The sequence below is a fragment of the Buteo buteo genome, unplaced genomic scaffold (assembly GCF_964188355.1).
Source record: "Buteo buteo unplaced genomic scaffold, bButBut1.hap1.1 HAP1_SCAFFOLD_266, whole genome shotgun sequence".
Lineage (NCBI taxonomy): Eukaryota > Metazoa > Chordata > Aves > Accipitriformes > Accipitridae > Buteo > Buteo buteo.
In genome coordinates this window covers 27,141-52,862 of record NW_027439430.1, presented here as the reverse complement: position 1 = coordinate 52,862, position 25,722 = coordinate 27,141, and the positions used below count along the sequence as shown (strand labels likewise).

Below are 25,722 nucleotides of genomic sequence, written 5' to 3'. Positions count from 1 at the left end.
GGGCTTCCCGCTGCACCCGCTCCCCGACCAGCCGCGCGGACGCGCCTCCCGGGCGCATGCGCGGTCCTGCGCGTGGGGCAGCCCGGCGTTCGCTCGTCGGCTCCGGCCCCTCCGGCGCATGCGCGGTGTCCGGGAGCAGCGTGGTGGCGCGCAGGGCGCGGGTCTCGGCGGCAGCGGGCGAGCGCCGGGACCGCGGGTGAGGCGAGCGATCCCCTCCGGCGGGGGCGGGGGGGTGCCTCCTGCCCGCTGGCCGCCGGGCGCTGGCGGGACGGGAAGCTGCGAAGCGGCCGCCGCGGCAGGCTCCCGGTCCGCCGGAGGCGAGCCGGGCCAGGGCAGCGCCGGGCAGTTCCCCGAGAGCCGATAGAAGGGAAGAGGGGACGGAGGCGGGCACCCCCCAGGCGCGGCCAGCGGGCGCCTCCCCGAGTCGCCGGAGCTCCCCCGGCGCCTTCCCCCGGCCCCGCTCGGCCCGTGCGGCTGCCCCCAGCTCCAGCCCCTCCCCTGAAGCCTGTGCTGTAGCCGCAGGCAGCCCCCGAGCCCTGTCGTGAGGGCAGCAAGCTGGCCCTCCGATGTTCTCAAGTCTCCCTGAATGTGGGTGCCGTTAGCAGCGGCGCGGGGAACGAGCGGCGTCTGCGGAAGCCCCTGCGGAAGGAGGGGCTCCGGCCAGGGTCGAGCTACAGTAATAACGGTCGCTGCTGCCTCTTTCCCTCTCCCAGAGGCCACGCTGTGAGTGCAGTTGCCCGTTCGTCCCCCGGGATGCCGTTGACTGCAGCAGCCTCAGGCTCGCGTGGGCTGTCTCTGCCTGGCCTCCCTCTCCTCGCGGCGCGGGAGCACAGAGGGACAGGCGGAGCGCTTACTGGCTGTGGACGGGAGCTGCTGAAGCTGGAGAGGCCACAGAAAAGTAAAGAAGAAGAAATGGAAGGCCATCTGGCTGGCAGCTGCCTCCCGCTGCAGGCAAGAGAGAGCCTGCCTCTCTGGGTGTGGGAGGATCCCTCCTCATAGTCCGCAGCAGGTCAGGCTGCCAGGGTCTGTATGCGTGACCAGCAGCGCGGTACGGCCACGTAGTGAGCGAGCGAGCGAGGCTACGTGTCTAGGAGGCCTCATCTCGTAAGAGCCGCGAGACGCTCGCGTGTTCCGTTATGTGGAGGACAGCCAAGCGACTGGAGTTACAGAAGAGGAAGGGAGGAGAGAAGGAGAAAGAAGCGTCTGAACTGGCAAGGTCTCCTGGCAGCTCCAAGAGCGAGAGCTGTGGTGAGTCCTGGGCCTCCGGGGCCCTGTCGCTCCTCTTGTGCCTCCCGGTCCCTCCCTCCCTCCCCCTCTCCTGACCCCCTTGCTTTCTCATGCTGCTGTGACGTTTGTTTTTTATTATTATTTTTATTTTGCTTCCCTGTACCTCTCCTCTTCTGTCTATTCTCTTGTCCTGCTCCTTCTTCCTCCCCCCCCTTCCCCTCTCTCTCTCCTTCGACTGCCCCCCTTTCTTTTTCTCTCTGCGTTCTTGTCCTGCTCCCTCTCCCTCTCCCCGCCCCGTCTTTGTCCTGCAGCCAGTCGCTGTTTTTTCCTTTTCCATCTCCTTGTCCTGATCTGCATCCGCCTCTTTCCCCGCCTCCCAATTTCTCTGGCCTGTTCCCCTGGCGTTCTTTTCCTCTCTGCACCTGTACGTGCCGCTCTGTGTCCCTGCCTTCCTATCTCTCTTCTTCCTACTTTCTGTTTCTCTCTCTATCCCTTTGTCTTGCTCGCCGTTGCTGTTTATTTTTGTCATTCTGGATCTCACTGTCCCTGTCCTCCTTCCTGTTCATCTCTTACTCTCTGTGACCCTTTGTGCTGCTTCCTGCCCCTTTTTTATTCACCCTCCCTCTCTCTGCAGGGCTCCTGATACCTCGCTTTCTAAATTTCCCAACCCCCTGTGCTTCTCACGCGCGCTCTCTCGCGCGCTCTCTCTCTCTCTCTCGTTGTCATTGTTCTTGTCTGTCGCGCTGTCTTGCTTCCTGTCCCGTCGTTTCTCGCTGTATCCCTTTGGCCCGCTCCCTGCTCGTATTCGTATTCCTCTCTGTCCTGAGGACCGTCCCAGTTTTTGATCTCCGTCCTGCCGCTGTCCTGATTTTTCCTTCTCTGCCATGTTCCCTGTCCCTCTTTCTGTCTCTTTTTCTCTGTCCCTGCTGCTTATTTCTCCATCTCTGTCCAGACCCCTGTCCCTTCCCCCCCCGCCCTGTTTGCTGTCCCTCTGCCTTGCTTTCTTTTGCTACCTTTTCTGTCTGTCTTTCTCTGCCCCATTCCCTCTCCCGCCCTTTCTAACTGTGTCCCCCTGTCCAGCTAGCTGTCGCTTCTTTCTTTTTTCTGTTCCTCAGTATTTTTTTCTTTTTCCGTATCTCTCTCCCACTGCCCATCGCAGTTGGTTTTTTCCCCTCCAGTGCTGGCCTGCTCTTTGTCCCTTTTGTCTGTCTCCTCTCTGTTTTTCTGTCATGCTCCCTGTGTCTATTTAATCCCTTCATCTCTGTCCTGCAGCCCGTTGCTATTTTTTTTTTCCTCTTCCGTCCCTTTGTCCTGCTCCCTGTCCTTGTCTCTCTTTCCCTTGGTTCTGCCTCCCGTCCTTTTTTCCTTTCTTGCTCCATCTCTCTGTCCTGCTCCCTATCCCTCCCGCGCTCTCTCTGTTTCTGTGTCCTTCTCCTTGCCTTTCCCCACGTTGTCTGTCTTGTTGTTCCCTCTTTGGTTTTCTTGTTTTCCGGGTGGCTGGGCCCGGCTACCCGCGGGGGTGCTTCGGCTGGGGGGGTTGGGGTGGGGGCCTGGCCGTGCCGCTGGTGGCGGGGAAATAAAGCCTGAAACGGCAATCGTGAAGCGATGCCCTGCCTGTGCTGGGGCTGCCCCGCAGAGGCGTGGGGCCGGGCCCTCCGCAGGTCCCGAGCACTCCCCGAAACTACGTGTGGGGCCCCGGGGGTGCAGGGCTGTGGGGTGGCTATGCTCGGCGTCGCCCGTGGGCACTGCAGGGTCAGAAATGGAGAACAAGTTTTCTGTTCCTGGGGCTTGACAACAGGCTCGCGTGGCTGATTTGGGGGCACGGAAACAGACCGAGCTGCGCGGCTTTGGGCCCAGAAACAGAGGTCCGGCCCTGCGTGTTTGGGCCTTGAGAACAGGCTCAGCATCCAGGTTTTTTGGCTCCCAAATGGGCCCCGAGTCAGCTGGTGTGGGGGCCAAAAGCGGGAGCCGGCTTGGCTGGTTTTGCAGGCGGGTGGGAGGGTGTTGGGGGCTGCGGGGGGAAGCGGGGGGCAGGTAGGGTGCGTGGTCCCTCCCCGGAGATGGGGGTCTGGTTGTGTCGGACGCCGAAGTTCGGGAGACCGGCACGCAGCAGGCCGAACTCAACATCTGTGATGGTCTGCGGGGGGGAAAGGTGCTTTTCAGACCCCACGTGCCCTCTTTGAGTCCAGCTCTTCTTTCTGCGCCGCTCAGAATAGTCGTTAAGTAATTAATCGCCCAAACTAACGGATATTTACTTGGCGTGTAACTCTGATGTTTAATCCTAATGCTCCAGTTTTGACAGCAGTTGATAGATAACCTTATGGAAAGCCCGGACCGTTGCACGTAGCTGGAGCTTGTAAGGAGAAGCAGCTGAAATCAGCCGGAGCTCCAGTGCGGAGCTGGGGCTTCAAGGAGCCAGAACTGTAGCAAGCGGGAGCTGGAACGAGGCGGGGTGTCCGCTGTCTGGAGCATGCATTAGCCAGAGGCAAAAGTACCTGCAGCTGTAACGAGCAGGAGGCGCGATTAGCTGGAGCGTCTTTTCGCTGGGGCGTCCGTTGGCCGGACCGCGCTCCCAGCACGGCCGAAGAGCGGCCAGGCGCAGGCAGGGCTGTCCGCAGCAAGCAGCTCCGAGCAGCAGGGAGGTGAGTTGTCCTTCTGCCAGCGGGGAGCCCGGCCTCTTCCCTCGGGCATGCAATCCACGCCACGCTCCTCTCTCTGCGTGGAGTGTCTCTCCCGGTCCGTTCCCGCGGGCAGAAGCGAGGTGGGGGTCCCCCGGCTCACCTGGGGCAGCCCCCCCCCCGCGAGGGGACGCGGGCGAGGTGTCGTTGTCCCCTCGGTACCGGGCAAAGGGGAGAGAAACTGGCCGGCGGGAGCTCCTGGGGTGCAGAGCCCTTCCGGCAGAATCCTCCCCTGTCTTTTCACCGTTGGCTGGGTGTGACAAGCAGGTTCATTTCTTTGTCTCCTCTTCTCCCAGTGTCACCTTCTGCGTCACACGAAGAAAATCCTGCGTGGTTAATTCCGCTTGCTGCTCAGGTAATCGCACGTATCGGGCTGGGGGGGCGGAGAGAAACACTTGCGAGTTCGAGGGCACTACAGATGCTCCACGTTAAACCCACAGGGAAGGCAAATTTGCTGCTAGTGCAGAAAAGACGATGGAAAAATTGCTGTTAACAGATCGCGCCCTGTTCCTGAACTGGTCCCTTGATGTGTTTTTGTTTCAGGGGAAAGAATGAAATTTCCTGTCTGGTAAATTCAGAGCTGCCTGTTAGCTTCTTCAGGGTCGAGTGTTTCTCTCCTCTCTGTTCATACTGATTTTTATGGGCAAGTTGGAAATAGCCTTTTATTTTTTTATGTATAACTGAATTTTCAGGAATATGTGGTGTCCCTGTAGTTCATTTTTGAGCACCTAGATGCCAGCAGAAATGTAATGAGTGAAACGTGATGGGAACTGGTACTTAAACTTGATTTTTATTTGGGTTTTTTTTTTTCCTTCCCCATTAAGAGTGTTGACGGCATGTTGTCCCGTGGGACAATCCCCATTCCGTTCAGCGGAGTCTTCAGTCTAGGACTTTTAAGTGAAAAAGTTTGTCCTTCCAAAAAGGGACTAGTCATTCCTAGGACCGAGGCATAGACTTGCAAGGAGAGTCGCTTAAGTACGTGATCGGAATGAAAGCCAACTTCCAGTTGATGTTGCTGCTGTTGGTCTTTGCTTTCATTGATTTCTCCACCACTCCCTCGTGGTTGGGAGCTCTGAACTGTAATGTTTTTCAGTCTCTAACACATTTCCACCCCCACCCCCCAAAAAAAGGAGAGGCAGTGTCTAAGAGTTAATTAGTTTCCTCACAAATGCGTGAGTAAATAAAATGTGAGTTATGATGATTAAAACCATAGAAATGACACCAGTCTTGCAGATCTGGACTATTTCTGAACAGGCGTTCATCACACGCAGAAGTCGTCAGGGTACGGATCACCTGCGCTTCGTGCTCTGACAAGACAAAATGCTGAGGCAGGGATGAGCTCTGAAAGAAGAAGGGAAAAAAAAAAAAAAAAAAAAAGAAGGATACAGGGTCACGGTTTTGTTTTGTTGTTGTTTGTTTTTAGAGAGTGCAATATTGACTGGTGCCAGCCTGCAGAGCTCTTCTGCTGCCTGACCTCTCCTTCTCTTTCATGGCTGTAATTGTCGTTTGGATAATTGTAGAAGAGCAATTAAGTTACTTGCCTCTGTGAATGTGCTGGTAATACCAGGAAGGCAAATGCTTGAACCAGTAGTGAATAACTGGGCTACGAGTAGAATTTCTGAAGGAAGAACAGCAGCAGCAACAGGAAGCAAATAGCAAGTGACCAAAAACTTGCGTGTGTCAAACGCATCAAAGCTTTCTTGCCGAATGTTGTTTGGCAATATGTTCCAAGTGGCTTTTTTTGTAAACGTAAATTTTCAGGAAGTTCAGGGCTGCGTGTGGCAAAACGCGTCCCTCTGCTTACGCGTCCTGCTACGTAAATAGCATGGGTCAGCGGCAAGTCCAGCGGCAGGGCTGCTGTTCCCTACTCTCGACGTTGCCGTAGTAGTGTTGCGGTATTTAGACCTTGACGGACGGGCTGAGGAACGGAAGGAGAATGCCCGTTTTCTGTAAGGGCTCAGAATGCCGACCCTTTTCTCTGCCTGCCGCTCCCCTGTGCGTGAGATGAAGCTGTTTTATTTTTCTCCCTTGTTCCTGGTCTAAATATTTCTGGAGCTGTTGCTGCTGTGGGTTTGCAATTGGTGTTACTGCGTTTTTGTAGCGTTCTGGCGATGGGTCGTTTCTACTGTGGCGAAGCATCGAGATACGGTTTTCGGTTTAAAGCGTCAGAAACTACGTTCACCGAAACCGGTAACTCGCGGCATAGGGGAAACCGATCTGGCGCGTGCAGCTGTGCTCGCAGGGATGCTGGGTGGCTCCTCATCAAAACAGCAGGCTGTGTGCGTAGGGTTGCGCTCTGGGTCCGAGAGCGTTAGCCTATTTTTGCTGTTGGAAGATGGAATGGAGCGTGTGCCTGTTAAATCTCAGGGCGGTCAAAAGCTAGGAGGGACCCTGAGCGGGTTTGGTGGCACAGCTGCGGTTTTAAAAGATCTTGCCCGTTCGGAGCAACGGCCTGGAAAAAGTGATTCCTTTTTTGCAACGAGGCAGTTCACAAGGACAGATGTGTTGCTGTGCTCTTTAGCAAAAATACTCAACTTGGGACGTATAGGGTGATGAAGCCTCGGCTGTACTAAGGCTTGAGAAAATGTAGGTAGGTCTCTATGTGTGTCACCTGCGTGTATCCAGGAAAGTGAGTTCTAGTGAAAGTAAAGTTGCCGATGAGTCAAAAAAGAAAGGAAAAAAAAAAGGCACGTTTGTCTGAAAAATGCAGAAGCTCTAGTGGCCTGTGTCAACAGCTGTACCGAAGATGACGCAAAAATACTTTTTCCTCCGCTCAGTCGTACTGTCTTCACAAACCTTCACAAAAAAAAAAAGGGCAGCTTTGGGTTCCTACCCAGCTTTGTGCTAATGTTTTTCTTTTCTTCTCTCAGCTGGATGTCAGCTGGCACCGTTTCGCCGTGGTTGCCCTTTCTTCTGCCGTGACGGTACGAGACGGATGGAAAGATTCCGTAGTGGCCTGCAAGTACAAGGTACGCCTACGATGTGTGTCTGCATTTTTCCAAAGGTACTTGCGGTACGGACTTTAATGTTGAGAGTGTGCCAACTCTCCTTCTACTTTTTTTTACATGAAATATTTTAACGCAAATACTAAAAATAAGTTCTGTTCTGGAGCATGTTACACCTATACAAAGTTTACTTCCCGCAGTTTATTTTCTCTTCCTGAAAGCATAATCTTCTGTTGCTGTGTGCTTGCTAGTAAATGATACTGTGAAAATAATTTTGTCCTAAAAGAGGGAAGAAACTGTTCGTAAGAGTTCAGCTGTTCAGAAGAAACAGACTTTGTTTTCATGATAAAACCTTTATGCTTTTACAGTCAATGATTTTTTTTTAAATATCTTCTAGTAGTACTCAAAAACGTTACGGAGATAATTAGCATCTGTACTAAAAGCAATCAAGGTCAAAGAAGAGACGTGGACAAAACAGGACAAAACGGGCATCGCATCTGTGTGTTTTCCAGGCTTTCCCAGGAAGCATTAGCAGCCTTGTAACTAGTGACAGTGAGTCCTGAGGTGTTTTTGATGAGTTACTGCTTCAGTAATGTATTTTTTCCTTTAACCTACAGTGTGTAATTTTGACATCAGTTGGAAAGAGATTTTCCAAAATGGAAGTCTTTCTCTCTCAAAGAAATTTTGTTTTAGGAACTTCCCATCAGAGTGGATCTTCAGAGGTGATCGACTTGACAGTAGAAGTCATCAGTAACGAGACTTTTCACTCTCTTTTAAAAAAAGACAAAAAAAAAAAAAGTCAGTTTCCTTCCAAAGACCCAAGCACAGCCCATCTTCCTAAAGTTGATGGCATCACTGGTCTTTGGTTTCTCAGTTGTAACAGTCGAGATAACATGAAAACGTGTTGCTCTGCATGCTTCAGTACTGCCAAAAGCATTAGGAAACCTGCCAGTCCTTTTTGGTAGTCTGAGGTATTGCAGCACTGGGGATTTTACAAATTGACTTGCATTGTTTAAACTGTAACTGCCAAATAGCTGTAGTATATGATTTGTTAGGTGTATGTAAGCAGTTAGGTATTTTTCTAAACGTTTAAAAAGAGAGGCAACTGGATGTTATGGGTTTTTTTTCCTGATGTTTTGACGGAGTGCTCTGAAGTACTTTCTTTCTGTCTGGCTTTCAATGGTGCGTTTCCCTGGCAGTTCAGTAGCGCCTCTCTTGGGCAGCCCAGCTGGCCAGGTGTCCCTCCGCGTTCTGTAACACGCACAAAAACCCCTAGTCCCATTATAAATGTGTACTTTGGAGAGAGATAATTTAATGGTATGTATTCAGAGCTGTGCAAGTTAAGGTAATGGAAAAGGAAAATCAAATACTTTTACAGTATAAGTATTTTTATTGGACGTATATAAACATGGGCACGCCTTTTTAGCGTAAAGTGAATGATTGAGATTTATTCTTTATTTTTCATTTTGCTCTTTGTAGTTTTCCACTTCACTTTCAGCTTTATTCACCAAACAAGCAAGATGCAAAGCAGCAGCAGCAGCAGCGCAAGGGCTGTAGCTGTTGTGGTGGATCCGTAAGCGTAGATTCTGATTGCGTATGACCTCATCCCGCAGCCTCCCAGGGTTATCTCCCTGCAGCGGTGCTGTAAGGAAGGGAGGAGACGTTTTCCAACACCGGCAAGAGTGTTTACTTGTATGCTAAGAAGGTGTTCAAAATGGTATCGATTAGCCTAAATGCTGATTTTAAGTGTTCCAATCGCTCTTAACTTTTAAAGGAGGTGGTGTATTTCGAGCTGACCTGTTTACCTGGAATCCTGCTTTAGCTCAGCGACTCTTCTTGTGCGCCCCCAGCCTCTGCTGGCAGGGCGGTATGAGGAGATGGAAGGTCCCTGACTTAGTATAAACACTGCTTAGCAACAACTACAGCATCGGGGTGTTGTCAACGTTATTCTCACCCTAAATCCAAAATGGCCCTGTACCAGCTACTCGGAAGAAAATGAACTTTATTCCAGCTGAAACCAGGACAACCCCAAACCCCCTGATTCTGGGTCTGCAAAGGGAAAAAAACCAAATGACTTTGGGACTCCTGGGAAAGCCAAATCCGCCTGGATTGGTGCAGCTGGAAAGCAAAAAACCCACCCCATTTTCATGCACAAACCCACAACTGAAAGATCACCCCTTTTTATGTTGTGGAAAAGCACTGAAACACACCCCAAACTGAGTATTTTGAAAAAGCAAAAAACTCCCCAGTTTGGGGAAGATTGGGGGTGAAGCACAAGCAGTTTGAGGGGCGTTGCTGGGGGTCCTCCCAGTGTGGATGATCTGGTGTGGATGCTCTGTTGCGGGTTATCCCAGGTGAGTTACCTGCTGTGGATCATCCTGGGTGGACTCCCTGGGGTAGGTCATCCCCCCCCCGTGTCCCCCCATGCACCTCTGTACCCTCACCTACCCTCTCCCCGGCGTGTGTTTCTCCCCCATATATGCCCCCTGCTGCTCCAGCCCGCCCCCTTCACCCATGCGAGTTTTTAACCCACGCGAGTTGTTTCCCCCCGCATCCCCTGCTCTTCTATCTCCTGTCCCATCCCCGCCCCCCCCCCCCCCCCCCCCGCTTCCTTTCCCTCCTCCATATTCCACCCCCCGCTCCCCATCATCCGTCAGGCTCCAGACCCCTGGCATGCTGCCTGCACCCCATTCTCTGTCATTTTTTTTCTTCTTTTCCGTACAAGTTGTTGTTGTTGTTGTTTCTTTTAAATGATTAGACTGTTTTCGTTTCAAGCCACGAGTTTTCTCACTTTCGCCCTTCCGATTGTCTCCCCGTCCCACTGGGGGCGGGGGAGCGAGTGAGCGGTCGCGTGGGGCTTTGTTGCTGGCTGGCGTTAAACCACGACACAAGGTGAGTTGCAAGCCCTGCCTGGCTAATGCTGGAGGCTCTCTATGTTCGTCCTGCCATCTTGACGGGCCGTCCTTGTTCTTCATTGCCGCTTTATAGCGAGCGCCTCTCGCTCTCTAAGCGGCAGTACTGGGGCCGTGCAGGTACTGCGCGTTGCAGGCAGCAAAGGGCAATTGTGTCGCTTGCCGGCGGGAGCGGCAAGGAGTGCGGAGCCACGCTCCTGTAGGGAGCAAAGATGGAACCTCGAGGGCTCTACGGTCATCTGCTGAGGACTACTAATATCCCGACAGGCCTCTTTGCTATCCCTGCTTCACGGCTGATTCCTTTGCACGCCAGAGGGCGGGGCGGTAAGTAACACCGTGCAGCGTCTCTTCGATAAGAGACGAGCCCCGCACAAGAAGCCTTGCGTGCGTGCAGGATTGGGAGAGCAGAGTTCTGATGGCTCAGAGGTGAGGAAAGGTGCGCCCACCCCAACCGAGCCCCAGGGTCGCCAGGGTATCGCTCGCTTGCAGGTGGGCCGCTGGCATCTGGTGCGCTGGGACGCGGCGTTTCCTGCTGGACAGAGCTGCCCCTCTGGCACAGAGCAGCTTTGGGTCTCTTGTGGCCTGCCTTCAGGCTGTCACCGGAACCAGGCGTTATTTTTTTTTTTTAAATCTCTCGCCAGCATCTGTTGACTGGCTGCTGTCACTCCCGCAACCCTGATGCCACATGCAGAGGGATACAGCAGTCCCTGGGGCTTGCTCCAGGGGACACCCCCCCCCTTCCCCCCCCCATTTGCAGGTTCCCTGTGCTGCTTCTCCTCTCTAGATAATGGGGTGGGGAGGGCAGGGGCAGAAGCGACCACCCGAATGGTCTGTTCTTTGCACTTGACTGCTGTAAACGCTCCAGCCACTCAGGTGCTTTTTGGAACGGAGGCCATGAAGATGACTGCCCGGGCTGCGAGTGGGGAAAGGGCAGGGCAACGTAAACCCTGTGCCCCCAGTAAGTAGTTGCCGCCTGTGTCTGGTCTCTCCTGGTCTGAGCTGTCAGTCATCCCTCATCCAGCTGATGCGCCGAAGAGGATCGTTACGGGGATGCGGAGGCTGCTGCCCGGTGACCGAAGGTGGGAAGTGGCGTTGGGGAGGGGCGCACGCGCGGTGGCGTGCGTGGGTGGGCTCCAGCTGTTGCCGGGCAGCGGAGGCTCTTTACGGCTGCTCGGCAACCGCGCATGCGTGGTTCGGCTTTTACGGCGCTTGCCCCTGTTGCCTGGCAGCCGGGGCGCGACAAGACGCCTCGGCAATCGCGCATGCGCGGTGGCGCGGTTTACGGCGCTCCTGCTGTTGCCTAGCAGCCAAAGCGCTTTACGGCTGCTCGGCAACCGCGCATGCGTGGTTCGGCTTTTACGGTGCTGGCCCCTGTTGCCTGGCAACCGAGGCGCGACACGACGCCTGGGCTATCGCGCATGCGCGGCGGTGCGGTTTACGGCCCGCTCCTGTTGCCTAGCAACCCAAACGCGTTACGGCAGCTCGGCACGGGCGCATGCGCGCTGCGGCTTTTACGGCGCTCGCCGCTGTTGCCTGGCAACCAAAACGCGACAGGACGCCTCGGCAACCGCGCATGCGCGGCGGCGCGGTTTACGGCGCTCCTGCTGTTGCCTGGCAACCAAAACGCGGCCCTGGCGGTCGGGAGCCGCGCATGCGCGGTGGCGCCTTTTGCCGCCCTCCTGCTGTTGCCTAGCAACCGAAACGCGGTACGGCAGCGCGGAGCCGTGCACGCGCGGTGGCGGCGCGTTTCGCCAGCGCTCTCTTCCGCCACCTGTTGAACAGACTTCGGTACTGCAGCTGGGGTGCCGCCCATGCGCGCTGGCGCGTTGTGCCAAGCGCTCGCCGCTGCCACCCCGCGACCAATGTTCGGTACTGCAGCTCGGAGGCTGCGAGTGCGCGGGGCTGCCCCGGTCCTGCACGTGCCGTCCGACGGTAACGGCAATGCGGCACCGGCGGGAGGGGCCGCCGCGCTCGTTGCTTCCTCCCGGTAAGGAAACGCCGCCGGCAAGGAAAGCTCGCACGGGCTGTCTCTGCCCGGCCTCCCTCTCCTCGCGGCGCGGGAGCACGAAGGGACAGGCGGGGCGCTTACCGGCTGCGGGCAGGAGCTGCTGCGGCTGAAGCTGGAGAGGCCAGAGAAAGGTTAGAGAAGAAGAAATGGAAGGCTGGCCGGCCGGCAGCTGCCTCCCGCTGCAGGCAAGAGAGAGCCTGCCTCTCCGCGTGCGGAAGGATCCCTCTTCGTAGTCCGCAGCAGGTCAGACCGCCGAGGTGCACCGCAGGGTCCGGATGCGGCACCGACGGTGCGGTACGGCCACGTAGTGTGCGAGCGAGCGAGGCTCCGTGCCTAGGAGGCCTCGTCTTGCAAGACCTATGAGACGCGTGTTCTCCTAGGGGGAGGACGGCCGCGCCGCCGGAGTTACAGAAGAGGAGGGGAGCGGGAGAGGAGCAGAAAGAAGCGTCTGAACTGGCAAATTCTCCTGGCAGTGCCAAGAGCTGTGGTCAGCCCCGGGCCCTCGGGGCCCTGTCTCCCCTCTTCCGCGTTCTGGTCCCTCCCTGCCCCTCCCCTGGTCCCCTCTCTTTCCCGCACTGCTGCCTTTTTTTTTTTTTTTTTTTTTTTTTTTTCCCCTTTCCTCCCTTGTGCCCCTGATACTGAAAAGCCAGTCGAAGAAACTCCCCAAGACTCGTTTTGGAGTTTTAGAAAGCAGGCATTCTTCATTGCAGCGCTGGATGCACGGGGGATAGTTCCACCTAGCGTGCATGCCACAGCTTTAGCACAAACAGGTTATACAGAATAACTAATTGCATGTTAATCAGATTAGAATACATATACATAAAAACGATGGCAACCAATTATCATAGTACTGCCTACGTCCGATCACGTGCAATGAAGGATCCATTTGAGACGAAGGGCTGCTTTTGCAACCACCGACCCATTTGAAGTTCTTGCTGGCTGTCCTCGAAGTCTTTATTCTTGTCCTTGTTCTTTGATCTTGAAGCTTAACGCAGGTTCAATCACACGTGGTCAGTTTCAGCATTGTTCTCATCCAGCGTACAGGAACATCTAGTCATAAGAGCAAAGAACTGCAAAACTTAGGAGTACCTACCTCTGCTAGTTAATTGCTTGGCTATACTTTTGTCTATTGTTTCAATCGTAGTGTTAGTATAAGATTTCTAATAATTATTTACCAAATCTCACTTTTGCAGTCACCTAGCAGCAAACCAGTTTCCACAGCTGGTACAAAATATTAAAACCATCCCCATATTTAGACGGGCCATACAGAATGTATGGAAATAGGCTATCAGAGGTGCCCGAGGGGCAGAGGGAGCGCCGGGGGGCGCCCCAAGCCCCGGAGCAGACTCGCTGGCAGGACTCGATAGGCACGCGACTGACTGAATAAACGCTGGCCGCCCGTCCCCTTTGCCCTCCGGGCTGCGTTTGCGCTCCCTTTGCACGAGTGGAGGGGCCGTGAGGGAGCCCAGGGGAGGAGGAGGTGAGGCGCTGGGGGGGTCGGGCCGTGTCCCCCCCTGTTCCTGCTGGGCTCCAGCTGTTGCAAATATTCCGGTAAAGAAATCAAAATTTAATCACATAGAAGAGTTAGGTTTGATTAAGAAGTAAAATTGTGAAGCATAACGTATAGGATCGTTAAGTTCGAAACGTAGCCATAGAAACTTTAGGAGCTGCGTTACGCATGACTCTAGGAACCTTAATATTGTTAAAGTTTGAAAGAGCTAACCCTAGAAACCTCACCAGGAAGTTACTGGTTCTTCTACCTTCTGTTTCAGGAAACTAAGGAAACCGTCGTGGACGCCAGTTTGCTGCTTGGAAACCCCCTTACCCTTCCCATCTCGATTTGAGGATCGAAGATGCCAGTCAGCAGAGCTAAGTGTAACTGACCAATGCTTGTTTGTTTTTAAATAAGAATATTGATAAGGTTATATAATCAAAGGACCGATCATTATAAAGGTTAAATTTAAGAACGAGCATAGTATGCATTTCTACGGAAGGAGCTTAGGTAACAATGACCTGACAGGAAAAGTCTGTAAAAACTGATGGATTTTGATACTAAGCGGGACACGCCTTTGGAGGAGCGATCCCCCGTGTCCCCAGCGCTGCGATAAACAAAGTGCCCGCTTCTTAACTTCAGGTTGGCGTTAAGGAGTTTTATTCCGGATTTCGGGAACGGTTTTGGCGACCCAGATGGGACCTTGCGAGTGAGACTGGACGAGATCGAGTGTCGATCGAACTCCGGCCGGCACCGAGGTATTCTCGGGGAGAACCGTCACCCTCGACTCGCAAAGCTCCTCGCAGCGTTCCCTGGAAAAAAAGGTAAGGCGCCGCTTCTTTGGAATTTGTTTGGAAAGCCTGCCCGTGAGGCGCGGCGAAAGCTTCGCAGGGTTGGGGCTTGGAGGGTACCCGTCTGCAGTGGAAGCCTAGGCGTCTGCCCGTAAGTCATAAGCGAAAGCTATTCCTGGGTTGGACTTTGTGTATTATTTGGGACAATTGTCATTTGCATTTGTTTGGTATTTGGTATTTGAATGTATAGAAGTATAAAGGCATTAGCAAAATTGTTTAAGAATAAGAATGCAGGAAATGGAACTGCTGATGAAAAGTTACCAAAACCATCACCGTTGGGACGTTTATTGGCACATTGGGGTGAATTGCAGGAAAAATGGTAAACAAACAGAACTTTGAGTTACAATACTATATTGCAATTGCTGTTGTTTTGTAGGAGAGAGAGTAACTGGAATAAGGTGCCATATGTAGGTTTGTTCTTTTTAAGTGAACGTATCTGACGGGGACCGGAGGGGAGTCTCCCAGCAGAACCTCTGGTTACAGCTAAACCGGGAGAACAGAACACTGAATTTGAATTGACACTAGAGTCACCTTTTCAGTTTTAAATACCTTAGAGGGAGAGTTAAGTTTTGAAGAAATTGGCGGTGTCGGTGCAACAAGTGAACGAGAAACTAGACCCTTCTTTAAATCTTTAACAATGAAATTAGGAAAGCAATGGGTCACTCAGCAGTTTTTGTATGTGCCAGATTCTCCTAAAACCCTGTTAAGGAGAGATCTATTTGAGAACTTAGAGGCAGAAGTTAAATTAAAAAATGGAGAGATTAAAACTTCGATTCCAGAAACTAAACGTATCGAAGCAGTGGCTTTGTTGTTAACAGGATGGTTACCGAAAGCAGAAGATTATACCAGGCAAAGTCTAATGCTGTAATTCCAGTTGTCTGGACTGGGAAGTTCCCGGTAAATCCAAAAAGCAGAACCTGTGAGAGTTGATTTAAAGCCAGGATCGAATCCGGTAAGAATTAAACAATACCCCCTAAAACCGGAAAGTCGGAAAGGGTTAGCAATGGTAATACAAACGTTTTTAAGATACAAATTGTTAATAGAATGTGAATCCAGATATAACACCCCGATCTTGCCTGTTAAAAGGCTAATGAAAAAGATGGTAGATTAGTTCAAGACCTCCTCAGAGCAATAAATCAAATAGTACAAGATATTCATCCGGTAGTAGCAAATCCTTATACTTTGTTAGCAACCCTAACGGAGAAACAAGAATGGTTCACAGTGTTAGACCGAAAAGATGCCTTTTTCCGTATTCCCTTGGATCCCGGTAGTCAAGAGGTTTTTGCTTTGGAATGGGAAAATCCTGAGACTGGGAGAAAAACACAATATACGTGGACAGTCTTGCCTCAAGGCTTTAAGAATAGTCTTACCATTTTTGGAAATCAATTGGCACGAGAATTAGAGATTTGGAAGAAAGAAAATAATCAAGAAACCTTGCTGAAATATATGGATGATCTGTTAATTGTAGCTGAGACGGAAGAACAATGCACAAAGCTAACTATTAACTTTTTGAACTTTTGGGGAATCGGTGGATATCGAGTGTCAACAGAAAAAACCCCAAATAACCCAGAAAGAAGAAACTTACGTAAATGAGTTTTAAAATCCTAAAAGGACAGAGACAATTGGGAACTGAGAGAAAAGAGGCAATTTGTCGTCTCCCCGAACCTAAGACGAAAAAAATTAATGACGAGCGTTTCCGGGAATGGTCGAGTGGTGTCACCTGTAGATTATAAATTGTGGCTTGCTGGCCCGACCTTTATAGGAGCAGCTCAAAACCTCAAACGATGGATTGGACCGATGCCGAGCAAGCTACTTTCCAAGAATTGAAACAGGCTGTAATAGGGGTGCCAGCCCTAGGCCTGCCAGATCTCACAAAGACGCTTGAACTTTTTGCTCGTGAAAGAAGAGGTATAGCTCTGGGTATCCTGGCCCAATATGTAGGGCCAAGTGGGCGAGCTGTGACCTACTTCTCGAAGCGACTAGGTAATGTGAGTCCGGGATGCTCTGGTCGTCCGAGAGCCGTCGCTGCAACTGTGCTACTGATCCAGGAAGCTCGTAAGTTCACCTGAGGACAAAGGATTAGAGGACAAAGGATTACTGTACGTTTCCCATATGATAACTGTTGTGCTAAAACAGAGAGGGGGGCATTGGGTATCCCCTAGCAGGATGCTGAAATACCAAGTGGTGTTGCTGGAACAAGATGATGTTTACCTAAACACTACTACCACCGTTAACCCTGTTGCGTTTTCAACAACCGATCAAGTTAAAGGAGAACTGGAACGTGACTGCTTGCAGGCAATCGAAAGAGTTTACTCCAGCTGACTGGACCTCTGAGATGCGCCGCTAGAAGAAACAGATTGGGAACTATATGCCGACGGAAGCGGTTCCATCTGTGAAGAAAAACATTTATCAAGATAGACAATAACTACTGAGGAGGTAATTGCGTTGCCAACTTTGCCTTCGACGATATCTGCCCAAAAGGCTGAATTGATAGCTCTTATTCGAGCTCTGGAACTAAGTCAAGGAAAGCGAGTCAACACTTGGACAGACTCAAAGTATGCTTTTGGAGTAGTACGCGCGCATGGAGCGATACGGAGAGAAAGAGGACTGTTATCCGCGCAAGGAACCACCATTCAGCACGCAGAACAAATACGGAAATTGTTAGAAACCATTCAAATACCAACAGCAGTCACGATAATGCACTGTAAAGCACATCAGTTAGGTAAGACCGGTCCGAACGCAGGTAACCGACTGGCTGATAAAGCCGCTAAAGAGGCTGCGGAAGAAGGCATCCTAGCACTAGTTCCAGAGAAAAGTATAAAATTGCCTAAAGAAACTCCAAATTATAACGAAAAAGATGAAGAATTAATTATTAGATTGCAGGCTAACAAAATGAAACAGGATAGGCTGTAACACCGACAGGTCAAATAATAGTCCCACCCACAATAATAAGAGAAATTGCCCGAGCTGAACATCACAAAGTATATCGGGGAACAGAAAGTGAAATACGACAAAGATTGTTTAAACAATTGGAAGCGGATGTGAAATTTATATATAAAAATGTCCCCGAATCAGTAATAAGATCATCTTTGGGATTATGAAATAAGGAAATTTTTTAGGAGAATATTAGCAAATTGACTTTATAGAATTGCCTTGAAAAGAAGGATCTACCCTAGTTTTAGTTGATATCTTTACTGGGTGGCCCGAGGCTTTCCCTTGTCGCGCCAACAAAGCAAGGGAAGTACTCAAAGTCTTGCTCAAAGAGATAATACCAAAATGTGGGGTGCCTGTAAGAATGTCATCTGACAATGGCCCTCATTTTATAGCAAAGATTAGGAGACAAGTTGAGCAAAGTATTATCTATAGATTGAGACTATCACACCCCATATAGACCACAAGCAAGGGGGGGGGGGGGGGGGGAGGGGGGGTGGGGTGAGAGAGAGAGAGAGGGAATGAACTATACCCTTAAGCAACAGTCGAGTAAAATTTGTCAGGAAACCTCACTCCTCACATGGGTTAAAGCATTACCCATGGCTCTGTTAAGAATCAGAGTATAGCCAGAAGAGAAAGAAAATTTAAGTCATTATGAAATGTTTTATGAAAGACCATATCAAGAGTCCTATGTTCTGAGTATCTTGAGTGCCTTTGGAGATAGGTTTTTAAAAGGTGTTATGATTTCTTTAAGCAATTCTTTTCAAGAACTTTGTCAGTATGTCTCCACAGCTGGACCCTTAGAATTGGACGTAGCAGCGCATCCCTTCCGACCAGGAGATTGAATGTATGTAAAATCACTGAGAAGTGGAAAGGACCGTATCGAGTCATTTTAACAACCCTTAGAGCGGTAAAGGTCTGGGAGAAGAACCTTGGCTTCATTATTCAAGAATAAAGAAAGCACCAACAAGAAATTGGAAGTCTAAAGAAACTGGCCCTTTAAAACTGAAAATCTATAAGTAAGTTTCACGTTATCTATTTGGGAAAACAGCTGTGTAAAGTTTATAATATTGGGGTTGCTATTAGGAATATTGTCGAGGGCAATAATCTTTTTGTGTGTTTAGAGGGTGTATGTATTTTTTTTTGAGGGGTTCCAAACATGAGATAAACAAAATGAAACAATTATTGTTTGAGCTGTGTTAATCTTGATATTAACCGTTTTTGTAATTTGGATTAAAAACCCCAAAATCTAGTTTTGTAACTGATTCAAAGTTTTGTAAAGACACAAAATTGAACCTCAGTAACAGCCTGCCTTCCGATTCCAAAGTCAGATGAAAATCTAGTTCCGTGGAGAATACTGACATTGAATTTAACCAAAACTTGAGAAAAGATGCAGAACAATGAGAATCATTTTAGCAAATTAAATGGGATGGATTTAAAAGGCAATTATTTTTTTTTAATTTGAAAGAAGGAATTATAGCGTTGTGAATTATAACATTACCAAACCATCCACCTCATGGACAAAAGAATTAATTTACTCGCCCTTCGGGAGAAACTTGTACAGGCAGCCCTTGGGGCTGTCAGTTGCCAAAACCGTAGAGACAAGTGCAGGAAGGAACTTGGGATCATATTTAAAATATAAAACGATGTTTAGAATTTCCTGGAGTTCCAGGATCCTTGTTAGAGCCACCCAGAGTCAGGACCATCTATGGAAATTTAGACTGGTTTAGACAACCAGAGAAAAATCACACATCCTAAACAGAGCTGAATGAAGGTTTATACTTGCAGCTCCTCTGACCCCAAACTCCAACGACTTTCTCTAGTAGCTAAAGCTCTCAGATGGGGATGTGTTTGTAGAAAGTATAATAATATTTTACATGATCTTTGGTCCCCTCTTAATAACGGAAAACATTTAGCTTGGAGTTGACTGTGTTAAAGGACAGGTGAAAAGTTCAGGGTTAACTGTTTGGGTGACTAGTGATGATATATGATCCACTCACCTTTTCATGAAGGAGAAAGGCAAATCGTGGACTTCAGCCTTAATAACTCTCTCCTCTCTCTGGAAGAAATCTCCCTTGTGGCCTCGCTGGTGGACCCGGGTAAATGGAAAAGATGATACCTGGCAATCGCCAAGTCTTAGGCCTAAAATAAGATGGGTATTAAAATCTGTATTTTGACCCCAGTTAACACCCCTTCCAAATGAGATGACTCTTGCCACCTTTCATTCAATCAAGGAAGTGCCTGCTGCTTAACTTCCCATGGGTGTTGAGGAGTTTTGTTCCGGGTTTCGGTCCCCCAGCTGCGGGCCGGGGCTGGAGGAGCCGCAGGTGCTGGCAGTGAGGCTGATGGGGCCGGCCCCTCCCTGGCAAGGGGGGGCTGCCGGGGGAGGGGCCGGGGCGGGGCCGGTGGGAGCCGAGGCAGGAGCGGAGCGGAGCGGTGGCCGGGCTGTGGCTGCCCCTCGGGAGAAGGTGAGCGGGGCCGGGCGCCCCTCGGACGGCGAACGTCGGAGGCGGGGGTGGCCCGGGGGAGGTGCGGGCCGCCGGTGCAGAGGCCGGGGGGGAGCCCTGGGGGCTCACAGGGCGGCTGGGACCACGTGCGCGCGGGGGGGGGGGCTCACAGGGGGGCTGGGAGCAAGTGCGTGCGGGGGGGGGGGGGGCGCAGGGCGGCTAGGACCACGTGCGCGCGGGGGGGGGGGCTCACAGGGGGGCTGGGAGCAAGTGCGTGCGGGGGGGGGGGCGCAGGGCGGCTAGGACCACGTGCGCGCGGGGGGGGGGCTCACAGGGGGGCTGGGACCACGTGCGCGCGGGGGGGGGGGGGCTCACAGGGGGGCTGGGACCACGTGCGCGCGGGGGGGGGGGGGCTCACAGGGCGGCTGGGACCACGTGCGCGCGGGGGGGGGGGGGGGCTCACAGGGCGGCTGGGACCACGTGCGCGCGCAGGGGGGGAGGGTGCTCACCGGGCCCAGTGGCGGGGCTGCGCAGCCGGCCGGCGGGTTCCGGGGAAAGCGCCGAGGAGGACGGCGGGGTCCGTGTGGGACGCACGGAGCGGCGGCGGCCGCTGCCCGGAGCCGGAGCCGGGCGGGGGGGTGCCGCGCCGCGCCGTGCCGGAGCCGGTCGGCGAAAGCGCGCCGGAGCTGCCCGGAGCGGCGCTGGGGGCTCGGCGGGAACTGCGGCTGCGCCGGCGTGGGGGTGGGCGGAAACGGAAGCGGCTTCCCCTCGGGGTCAGGCAGCAGGGCAGGCTGCCTCCCGGGGCATGCCGGGAGCTGTAGTTTTCGCGGACTCGGCGGCCGGGCGGCAGCGTGGCTCTCGGGCGCGGCGTAGTCCTTGCTGCCGCCGCGGCCCCCGGAGTCCGACCAGGTCAGACGCAGGAGCGTTGCCGGTTTCATGTGGTTTTCCGCGGGCTTCCCGCTGCACCCGCTCCCCGACCAGCCGCGCGGACGCGCCTCCCGGGCGCATGCGCGGTCCTGCGCGTGGGGCAGCCCGGCGTTCGCTCGTCGGCTCCGGCCCCTCCGGCGCATGCGCGGTGTCCGGGAGCAGCGTGGTGGCGCGCAGGGCGCGGGTCTCGGCGGCAGCGGGCGAGCGCCGGGACCGCGGGTGAGGCGAGCGATCCCCTCCGGCGGGGGCGGGGGGGTGCCTCCTGCCCGCTGGCCGCCGGGCGCTGGCGGGACGGGAAGCTGCGAAGCGGCCGCCGCGGCAGGCTCCCGGTCCGCCGGAGGCGAGCCGGGCCAGGGCAGCGCCGGGCAGTTCCCCGAGAGCCGATAGAAGGGAAGAGGGGACGGAGGCGGGCACCCCCCAGGCGCGGCCAGCGGGCGCCTCCCCGAGTCGCCGGAGCTCCCCCGGCGCCTTCCCCCGGCCCCGCTCGGCCCGTGCGGCTGCCCCCAGCTCCAGCCCCTCCCCTGAAGCCTGTGCTGTAGCCGCAGGCAGCCCCCGAGCCCTGTCGTGAGGGCAGCAAGCTGGCCCTCCGATGTTCTCAAGTCTCCCTGAATGTGGGTGCCGTTAGCAGCGGCGCGGGGAACGAGCGGCGTCTGCGGAAGCCCCTGCGGAAGGAGGGGCTCCGGCCAGGGTCGAGCTACAGTAATAACGGTCGCTGCTGCCTCTTTCCCTCTCCCAGAGGCCACGCTGTGAGTGCAGTTGCCCGTTCGTCCCCCGGGATGCCGTTGACTGCAGCAGCCTCAGGCTCGCGTGGGCTGTCTCTGCCTGGCCTCCCTCTCCTCGCGGCGCGGGAGCACAGAGGGACAGGCGGAGCGCTTACTGGCTGTGGACGGGAGCTGCTGAAGCTGGAGAGGCCACAGAAAAGTAAAGAAGAAGAAATGGAAGGCCATCTGGCTGGCAGCTGCCTCCCGCTGCAGGCAAGAGAGAGCCTGCCTCTCTGGGTGTGGGAGGATCCCTCCTCATAGTCCGCAGCAGGTCAGGCTGCCAGGGTCTGTATGCGTGACCAGCAGCGCGGTACGGCCACGTAGTGAGCGAGCGAGCGAGGCTACGTGTCTAGGAGGCCTCATCTCGTAAGAGCCGCGAGACGCTCGCGTGTTCCGTTATGTGGAGGACAGCCAAGCGACTGGAGTTACAGAAGAGGAAGGGAGGAGAGAAGGAGAAAGAAGCGTCTGAACTGGCAAGGTCTCCTGGCAGCTCCAAGAGCGAGAGCTGTGGTGAGTCCTGGGCCTCCGGGGCCCTGTCGCTCCTCTTGTGCCTCCCGGTCCCTCCCTCCCTCCCCCTCTCCTGACCCCCTTGCTTTCTCATGCTGCTGTGACGTTTGTTTTTTATTATTATTTTTATTTTGCTTCCCTGTACCTCTCCTCTTCTGTCTATTCTCTTGTCCTGCTCCTTCTTCCTCCCCCCCCTTCCCCTCTCTCTCTCCTTCGACTGCCCCCCTTTCTTTTTCTCTCTGCGTTCTTGTCCTGCTCCCTCTCCCTCTCCCCGCCCCGTCTTTGTCCTGCAGCCAGTCGCTGTTTTTTCCTTTTCCATCTCCTTGTCCTGATCTGCATCCGCCTCTTTCCCCGCCTCCCAATTTCTCTGGCCTGTTCCCCTGGCGTTCTTTTCCTCTCTGCACCTGTACGTGCCGCTCTGTGTCCCTGCCTTCCTATCTCTCTTCTTCCTACTTTCTGTTTCTCTCTCTATCCCTTTGTCTTGCTCGCCGTTGCTGTTTATTTTTGTCATTCTGGATCTCACTGTCCCTGTCCTCCTTCCTGTTCATCTCTTACTCTCTGTGACCCTTTGTGCTGCTTCCTGCCCCTTTTTTATTCACCCTCCCTCTCTCTGCAGGGCTCCTGATACCTCGCTTTCTAAATTTCCCAACCCCCTGTGCTTCTCACGCGCGCTCTCTCGCGCGCTCTCTCTCTCTCTCTCGTTGTCATTGTTCTTGTCTGTCGCGCTGTCTTGCTTCCTGTCCCGTCGTTTCTCGCTGTATCCCTTTGGCCCGCTCCCTGCTCGTATTCGTATTCCTCTCTGTCCTGAGGACCGTCCCAGTTTTTGATCTCCGTCCTGCCGCTGTCCTGATTTTTCCTTCTCTGCCATGTTCCCTGTCCCTCTTTCTGTCTCTTTTTCTCTGTCCCTGCTGCTTATTTCTCCATCTCTGTCCAGACCCCTGTCCCTTCCCCCCCCGCCCTGTTTGCTGTCCCTCTGCCTTGCTTTCTTTTGCTACCTTTTCTGTCTGTCTTTCTCTGCCCCATTCCCTCTCCCGCCCTTTCTAACTGTGTCCCCCTGTCCAGCTAGCTGTCGCTTCTTTCTTTTTTCTGTTCCTCAGTATTTTTTTCTTTTTCCGTATCTCTCTCCCACTGCCCATCGCAGTTGGTTTTTTCCCCTCCAGTGCTGGCCTGCTCTTTGTCCCTTTTGTCTGTCTCCTCTCTGTTTTTCTGTCATGCTCCCTGTGTCTATTTAATCCCTTCATCTCTGTCCTGCAGCCCGTTGCTATTTTTTTTTTCCTCTTCCGTCCCTTTGTCCTGCTCCCTGTCCTTGTCTCTCTTTCCCTTGGTTCTGCCTCCCGTCCTTTTTTCCTTTCTTGCTCCATCTCTCTGTCCTGCTCCCTATCCCTCCCGCGCTCTCTCTGTTTCTGTGTCCTTCTCCTTGCCTTTCCCCACGTTGTCTGTCTTGTTGTTCCCTCTTTGGTTTTCTTGTTTTCCGGGTGGCTGGGCCCGGCTACCCGCGGGGGTGCTTCGGCTGGGGGGGTTGGGGTGGGGGCCTGGCCGTGCCGCTGGTGGCGGGGAAATAAAGCCTGAAACGGCAATCGTGAAGCGATGCCCTGCCTGTGCTGGGGCTGCCCCGCAGAGGCGTGGGGCCGGGCCCTCCGCAGGTCCCGAGCACTCCCCGAAACTACGTGTGGGGCCCCGGGGGTGCAGGGCTGTGGGGTGGCTATGCTCGGCGTCGCCCGTGGGCACTGCAGGGTCAGAAATGGAGAACAAGTTTTCTGTTCCTGGGGCTTGAGAACAGGCTCGCGTGGCTGATTTGGGGGCTCGGAAACAGACCGAGCTGCGCGGCTTTGGGCCCAGAAACAGAGGTCCGGCCCTGCGTGTTTGGGCCTTGAGAACAGGCTCAGCATCCAGGTTTTTTGGCTCCCAAATGGGCCCCGAGTCAGCTGGTGTGGGGGCCAAAAGCGGGAGCCGGCTTGGCTGGTTTTGCAGGCGGGTGGGAGGGTGTTGGGGGCTGCGGGGGGAAGCGGGGGGCAGGTAGGGTGCGTGGTCCCTCCCCGGAGATGGGGGTCTGGTTGTGTCGGACGCCGAAGTTCGGGAGACCGGCACGCAGCAGGCCGAACTCAACATCTGTGATGGTCTGCGGGGGGGAAAGGTGCTTTTCAGACCCCACGTGCCCTCTTTGAGTCCAGCTCTTCTTTCTGCGCCGCTCAGAATAGTCGTTAAGTAATTAATCGCCCAAACTAACGGATATTTACTTGGCGTGTAACTCTGATGTTTAATCCTAATGCTCCAGTTTTGACAGCAGTTGATAGATAACCTTATGGAAAGCCCGGACCGTTGCACGTAGCTGGAGCTTGTAAGGAGAAGCAGCTGAAATCAGCCGGAGCTCCAGTGCGGAGCTGGGGCTTCAAGGAGCCAGAACTGTAGCAAGCGGGAGCTGGAACGAGGCGGGGTGTCCGCTGTCTGGAGCATGCATTAGCCAGAGGCAAAAGTACCTGCAGCTGTAACGAGCAGGAGGCGCGATTAGCTGGAGCGTCTTTTCGCTGGGGCGTCCGTTGGCCGGACCGCGCTCCCAGCACGGCCGAAGAGCGGCCAGGCGCAGGCAGGGCTGTCCGCAGCAAGCAGCTCCGAGCAGCAGGGAGGTGAGTTGTCCTTCTGCCAGCGGGGAGCCCGGCCTCTTCCCTCGGGCATGCAATCCACGCCACGCTCCTCTCTCTGCGTGGAGTGTCTCTCCCGGTCCGTTCCCGCGGGCAGAAGCGAGGTGGGGGTCCCCCGGCTCACCTGGGGCAGCCCCCCCCCCGCGAGGGGACGCGGGCGAGGTGTCGTTGTCCCCTCGGTACCGGGCAAAGGGGAGAGAAACTGGCCGGCGGGAGCTCCTGGGGTGCAGAGCCCTTCCGGCAGAATCCTCCCCTGTCTTTTCACCGTTGGCTGGGTGTGACAAGCAGGTTCATTTCTTTGTCTCCTCTTCTCCCAGTGTCACCTTCTGCGTCACACGAAGAAAATCCTGCGTGGTTAATTCCGCTTGCTGCTCAGGTAATCGCACGTATCGGGCTGGGGGGGCGGAGAGAAACACTTGCGAGTTCGAGGGCACTACAGATGCTCCACGTTAAACCCACAGGGAAGGCAAATTTGCTGCTAGTGCAGAAAAGACGATGGAAAAATTGCTGTTAACAGATCGCGCCCTGTTCCTGAACTGGTCCCTTGATGTGTTTTTGTTTCAGGGGAAAGAATGAAATTTCCTGTCTGGTAAATTCAGAGCTGCCTGTTAGCTTCTTCAGGGTCGAGTGTTTCTCTCCTCTCTGTTCATACTGATTTTTATGGGCAAGTTGGAAATAGCCTTTTATTTTTTTATGTATAACTGAATTTTCAGGAATATGTGGTGTCCCTGTAGTTCATTTTTGAGCACCTAGATGCCAGCAGAAATGTAATGAGTGAAACGTGATGGGAACTGGTACTTAAACTTGATTTTTATTTGGGTTTTTTTTTTTCCTTCCCCATTAAGAGTGTTGACGGCATGTTGTCCCGTGGGACAATCCCCATTCCGTTCAGCGGAGTCTTCAGTCTAGGACTTTTAAGTGAAAAAGTTTGTCCTTCCAAAAAGGGACTAGTCATTCCTAGGACCGAGGCATAGACTTGCAAGGAGAGTCGCTTAAGTACGTGATCGGAATGAAAGCCAACTTCCAGTTGATGTTGCTGCTGTTGGTCTTTGCTTTCATTGATTTCTCCACCACTCCCTCGTGGTTGGGAGCTCTGAATTGTAATGTTTTTCAGTCTCTAACACATTTCCACCCCCACCCCCCAAAAAAAGGAGAGGCAGTGTCTAAGAGTTAATTAGTTTCCTCACAAATGCGTGAGTAAATAAAATGTGAGTTATGATGATTAAAACCATAGAAATGACACCAGTCTTGCAGATCTGGACTATTTCTGAACAGGCGTTCATCACACGCAGAAGTCGTCAGGGTACGGATCACCTGCGCTTCGTGCTCTGACAAGACAAAATGCTGAGGCAGGGATGAGCTCTGAAAGAAGAAGGGAAAAAAAAAAAAAAAAAAAA

General features: G+C 53.4%; 4 long non-coding RNA genes across 4 annotated transcripts; 3 read left to right on the top strand and 1 right to left on the bottom strand.

Annotated features, from left to right (window-relative positions):
• Positions 1-2: 2 nt before the first annotated feature.
• On the top strand, positions 3-5,608 carry LOC142028316 (uncharacterized). The gene is made up of 3 exons (XR_012649528.1): positions 3-196; positions 714-1,248; positions 3,521-5,608. It is a non-coding gene; the product is annotated as an uncharacterized LOC142028316 (long non-coding RNA).
• A 5,445-nt stretch (positions 5,609-11,053) lies between these two features.
• LOC142028320 (uncharacterized) lies at positions 11,054-17,503 on the top strand. Its single transcript, XR_012649531.1, has 3 exons — positions 11,054-12,013; positions 12,151-12,257; positions 13,543-17,503. It is a non-coding gene; the product is annotated as an uncharacterized LOC142028320 (long non-coding RNA).
• LOC142028322 (uncharacterized) lies at positions 12,688-20,235 on the bottom strand. The gene is made up of 3 exons (XR_012649533.1): positions 20,001-20,235; positions 19,045-19,186; positions 12,688-12,820 (listed from the first exon to the last, which is right to left on the bottom strand). It is a non-coding gene; the product is annotated as an uncharacterized LOC142028322 (long non-coding RNA).
• Positions 20,236-20,562: 327 nt separating this feature from the next.
• Positions 20,563-25,596, top strand: LOC142028325 (uncharacterized). The gene is made up of 3 exons (XR_012649537.1): positions 20,563-20,637; positions 21,155-21,689; positions 23,962-25,596. It is a non-coding gene; the product is annotated as an uncharacterized LOC142028325 (long non-coding RNA).
• The last annotated feature ends 126 nt before the right edge of the window (positions 25,597-25,722 follow it).